General features: G+C 39.5%; 1 protein-coding gene across 2 annotated transcripts in view; it reads left to right on the top strand.

The window, feature by feature from the left end:
• Positions 1–5033: 5033 nt before the first annotated feature.
• The window catches only part of LOC134817745 (ubiquitin-conjugating enzyme E2 K-like), a 95229-nt gene continuing 94262 nt past the window's right edge, over positions 5034–6000 (top strand). For both annotated transcript variants that reach the window (XM_063826992.1, XM_063826993.1), the window contains exon 1: positions 5034–5045. The gene's annotated coding sequence lies outside the window, so the exon portion shown is untranslated. The remainder of the gene's footprint in view (positions 5046–6000) is intronic.

Raw genomic sequence — 6000 nt, 5'->3', positions numbered from 1 at the left:
TTATATTTTTACCTATAGTTTACTTAGATTACGTCCGTATCATGGTATCAAGTACTGGTGGTCGGTTCTTCCGCCCCGTTGGATACATAATTGATAGCTTTTCTTGATATTGCTCTATAATTACATTTATATCTCTCCCGGCCATTGGTTCCGAGATTTGGTTGATCTTTGTTTTCTTGGGCGCCCTCTTTTTCCCCATTTAGAATACAAAGATTAGTGCATTTTAGCTTATGATTAATATTATATTTTTACCTATAGTTTACTTAGATTACGTCCGTATCATGGTATCAAGTACTGGTGGTCGGTTCTTCCGCCCCGTTGGATACATAATTGATAGCTTTTCTTGATATTGCTCTATAATTACATTTATATCTCTCCCGGCCATTGGTTCCGAGATTTGGTTGATCTTTGTTTTCTTGGGCGCCCTCTTTTTCCCCATTTAGAATACAAAGATTAGTACATTTTAGCTTATGATTAATATTATATTTTTACCTATAGTTTACTTAGATTACGTCCGTATCATGGTATCAAGTACTGGTGGTCGGTTCTTCCGCCCCGTTGGATACATAATTGATAGCTTTTCTTGATATTGCTCTATAATTACATTTATATCTCTCCCGGCCATTGGTTCCGAGATTTGGTTGATCTTTGTTTTCTTGGGCGCCCTCTTTTTCCCCATTTAGAATACAAAGATTAGTACATTTTAGCTTATGATTAATATTATATTTTTACCTATAGTTTACTTAGATTACGTCCGTATCATGGTATCAAGTACTGGTGGTCGGTTCTTCCGCCCCGTTGGATACATAATTGATAGCTTTTCTTGATATTGCTCTATAATTACATTTATATCTCTCCCGGCCATTGGTTCCGAGATTTGGTTGATCTTTGTTTTCTTGGGCGCCCTCTTTTTCCCCATTTAGAATACAAAGATTAGTGCATTTTAGCTTATGATTAATATTATATTTTTACCTATAGTTTACTTAGATTACGTCCGTATCATGGTATCAAGTACTGGTGGTCGGTTCTTCCGCCCCGTTGGATACATAATTGATAGCTTTTCTTGATATTGCTCTATAATTACATTTATATCTCTCCCGGCCATTGGTTCCGAGATTTGGTTGATCTTTGTTTTCTTGGGCGCCCTCTTTTTCCCCATTTAGAATACAAAGATTAGTACATTTTAGCTTATGATTAATATTATATTTTTACCTATAGTTTACTTAGATTACGTCCGTATCATGGTATCAAGTACTGGTGGTTGGTTCTTCCGCCCCGTTGGATACATAATTGATAGCTTTTCTTGATATTGCTCTATAATTACATTTATATCTCTCCCGGCCATTGGTTCCGAGATTTGGTTGATCTTTGTTTTCTTGGGCGCCCTCTTTTTCCCCATTTAGAATACAAAGATTAGTACATTTTAGCTTATGATTAATATTATATTTTTACCTATAGTTTACTTAGATTACGTCCGTATCATGGTATCAAGTACTGGTGGTCGGTTCTTCCGCCCCGTTGGATACATAATTGATAGCTTTTCTTGATATTGCTCTATAATTACATGTATATCTCTCCCGGCCATTGGTTCCGAGATTTGGTTGATCTTTGTTTTCTTGGGCGCCCTCTTTTTCCCCATTTAGAATACAAAGATTAGTACATTTTAGCTTATGATTAATATTATATTTTTACCTATAGTTTACTTAGATTAGATTGTCAATTGTTCCATTCGCACTGATGATTGCACCCAAGTAAGTGAAATTGCTGACCTGCTGTATTGGGAGACCTTCCACATTGATGTCCATAGTGTCGTCTTTAGAATACGGCCTCTGCGATGCACTTTTGCTGACAACCATGCTCTGTGTTTTGCCAGCATTAATCTTCAGACCTGCATAGGCACTGTATTTGCAGAGAAGGTCAGTGGTTTCCTGCAGCCCCTCTTTTGAGTTATCTAACATGGCCATGTCATCAGCGTAATCAGTGTCCAAAAGATGTTTTTCTTCTACCCCGGGGGCTGGCAGCTGTAATAAAGCCCCTTTGCTAATGACCTTGTTCAGTTCCATAAGGTATGCCGAAAAATTCAAACAAAAGTTGAAGACTGGTGGTCCCTGTATATCACCTTGCCCAGTACCCGAGTTGACATCAAACCAACCTGTGACCTCACCATTGACCCTAACAGCACTAACTGTGTGAGTGAAGAACGCCTTCATAATTCTAATGTACTTGTCAGGTAAGCCGTAGTGCTGCATACTTCTCCAAATGAACTGCCTGTCAATTGAATCAAAAGCTGCTTTGAAATCAACAAAATTAATATACAGAGGGATATTATACTCAATGCATTGGTGAATAATACAGCGGAGTGAATAAACCTGGTCAATACATGAGCGATTCTGTCTAAAACCACTTTGATTCTCCCGAAGGAATTTTTCCATTCCATTGCTAAGTCTCCGCAGGAGTATCATCTGCAGGAGCTTCGAGGCTGTGGATCTTAATGTAATGCCTCTGTTGTTAGCGCAATGAGAGGTGTCACCTTTCTTTCCAACGATGATAATAACACCTTTGGACCAATCCTCAGGAATCTTCTCATCTTCCCACACTTTCTTGAACAACACAACTAGTTGATCGACCAACCCATCCTGTCCATACTTAAGTTGCTCGTTGGTGATACCATCCACTCCTGGACTTTTGTGATTCTTGAGTTTTTTGAGGGCATCAACAATCTCGTTTCTTGTAGGAGCTTCATCCGAATCGGAAAGGTCGTCAAAACTGGGTTGCGGAGGGATGTTGTCTAGGTCAGAAATATTGGCCTCTTGCGGGGGAGGGTTCAATAGCCTAGAGAAGTGCTCTTTCCACCTTTCTTTCTGGGCATGTGGGTCGGCAATCAACTGGCCAGATACGTCTCTAACTGCAGTTGACTGCTTCTTCTTCTTTCCAGATATGACATTGATCTTCTGCCATACCTCACGTTGCTGACCTTTTCTAGCAGCTTCCTCCAAGTCATTGGCCATTCTACGTGCCCAGTTGTTATCGTCCACCTTGCTACTTTTTTAAAGAGCTTATTCAATCTAGAATACTCTGACCTGTTAGCGTTCGAATTAGGGTCTTTACGCTTAAATTCCTTACGGTTCTTCAATAATTCTTTTGTCTTCTGAGATTGGTGCCTGTCCTTCTTTTTTCGAGGTCTTTGCCCAAGGATTTCCATGGAAACTTGTTGGACAGTTGTCTTGAAGTTGTCCCACATTGATTCCAGGTCAACCTCAGGTTCCAAACAGTCAAATTTGTTTCTCAGAACAATATTGTATTCGGAAACAAGTGAATGATCACGCAGATGCTCAATAGCAGGAATCTCAAGCTTACGTTCCTGCTTCTTTTTCACTGACATAAGCTTCATTCTCAGTCGTGCTCTTACCAAATAGTGATCAGACCCAATGTCAGCCCCCCTACAAACTTTTACATTTAGCAAAGAGCCTCCAAACTTCTTACTGATACAGATGTGGTCTATTTGGTTTACAGTACGACCATCAGGTGATCTCCACGTACCTTTATGTATATCCTTTTGCTGAAACATAGTGCCACCGATGGTAAGTTGGTGGGCAATGCAAAAGTCCAACAATCGGGTACCATTGTCATTTGATGAGCTGTGAAGCGAGTGCCCACCAATGACACCTGACATAGAACTGCAGTCCGATGTGACCTTAGCATTAAGATCACCGAGCAGTAATTTTAGATCATGTCGGGGTAGCTCATCGAATGCACTTGACAACTGCTGGTAGAATTCATCCTTATCATTATCTGAAGCTCCCTCAGTTGGCGCATATGCCACAACAACAGAGATGTTCAGGTGTTGACTATGCAGCCTTGCACTCAACAACCGGTCAGATATTGGTAGATAGGAAATTAATGAATTTTTAATCTTCTTTGAAAGGGTAAGACCGACACCTCGCCTTCTTATACCGTCCGTCCTCCCTGAATAAATCAGTAAGGAGCCATTATCCAGTAGCTCTGATCCTGTACCAGGCATATGGGTCTCAGTTATACCCAGCAAGTCCAACTTATACTCAGAGATATTCTCTGATAGCTGGAACAACTGACTTGAACTACTTGTCAGAGATAATACATTCCATGTCCCAAATGTAAGACCTGTTTTAGAATAATTCGCTGGCTGTTTCTTATTAGAGTCGGAGTCCACATGGGTGATCTGTGGAGAAATAAATCTGCTACAATGACGTGTTCTCCCAACACTCATCTGGCCACGGGGGTCCCTTAGGCTTTGCCCCGCCACCTTCATACTGGTATCATCCGTCCTTGCAGAGGGAGCCACACACCGTTTCTTGTTGTTACTTTGTGATGTTTCTGCAGCAAATTTTTAGAGAGGAAAAGTTGCCAGCATCTCGCACCCGGTTTTTTATCGACCTTTGCCTGTCTAGATCCATAGTGTTTTGTTGCACGTCATATGTTTAAACTGGAGTCACCCAGGACAGATTACAATGCTTAATAGTAGCACCTCGAAAAGGATGTGATTCTTCATCACGCACTATGGTCATTGGAATAGGAGAGGTTATAGGTGACACGATCACTATTCCCTGAGATTAAAAATAATTAATTATTATTTTATTAAAAATAATCTTAGATTAAAAATAATCTCCTCCTTCGCAAAGTTATTTTCTGCAAATTTCTGGATTTGTTAAATGTTGATGCGCGGCGCTGCATTGGTGAAATAAATCGTCAATTTTTACCATATTTTTGCACAAATCCTACTCATTTATAAAAAAACATTGCATAGTATGTAAATATGTTGCACTTTTTTCCAATCACACTTTTCACTCAAAAGAATTGATGGTACAAGTACATCGTAGGGAAAATTGATCGTGCGTGGTTTAACCGCGGCGAATTTTTTTATTAATTATGAAGTGCTCAGTCTTGTTTTACAGTTTTACTTTTTAATCTGTTACCTATTCACCATTTGAAAAGTAAAACTTAACGTTGTAAACCTTTATTGTACTTTACCGGTCTGGTCCGGTAGAGTCTAAATTAAATAATTTGATGTTTCCTTTACATTATATATTTATGCATGTGCCCCACGGGGATGAATTTCTTATTACCATGCCATTGATATTTTTTGAGTAAACATTGGCTGGTACCACGGGCCAGTCCCCAACAAACAAACAAAAAATTTATACTAGCAGAAACGTCGGCTGACGGACAACTAAGAACCTGTCAATTTTACCTAGTTAACAATACCTAATTAACATACTAGCTTGGGAAATGCAATCAGCTCCGACAACTAAGAACCAATCATTACATTTACATATCCCCGACAACTAAGAACCTCTGGAGATACTTTAGGTTTAAAATTCCATGTGCTGTGCAGATCCGGACAGAAATGTTTCATTGCTCGAGAGGATTAAGTTGATAGGAGTAAACAAATTTGAATCGCCAAGCCGAAGTAATTTAACTAAGAAAACTGTGAGATGAGTTTTCTTTCTAGGCGGGGTTTCAGCCGTATTTGAGTCGGTACGTAACAGCCGCATAACAATAGTCCTCGCTCGTTCATTTGCCGTGAATGTCACAATCCTTTAGATTCAATCTCAACTACATTGTTTAATTATCTAAAAGTTTCATTATCGTCGGTCTTGCACCGAGTGCTGAATTTGAGGAGCTAACCAATTGTTTAATATTCCAGCTCTTAAACGTTTGAAGTTTAGACTGTCCCTCATTACATCGGAACCAATATAATGGATATATTTCTTTGGTGCACAATAGTGGTGGTATATCAACAAACTCCGATGCGATGAGGTAAAGTCGAGACTGAGAACACAAAGACGTGAAACTTATTAAGAGACTACCGGTGCCAAACTTTGAAATTGTTGTTTTCTTGAAAACCAACAAAACTTTGAACGAGAGCTAAGTTTGAGCTAGAATATAAAACAATTGCAATGCCACGCGTGAAATGTTTATCTGATGAGGGCGGTAGTAAACTGACCACAGCTATAACAAACC

This window comes from Bolinopsis microptera, chromosome 7 (assembly GCF_026151205.1).
Source record: "Bolinopsis microptera isolate Bmic1 chromosome 7, MBARI_Bmic_1.0, whole genome shotgun sequence".
NCBI lineage: Eukaryota > Metazoa > Ctenophora > Tentaculata > Lobata > Bolinopsidae > Bolinopsis > Bolinopsis microptera.
The sequence above is the reverse complement of the archived record's forward strand: the minus strand, read 5'-3'. Positions and strand labels throughout refer to the sequence as shown.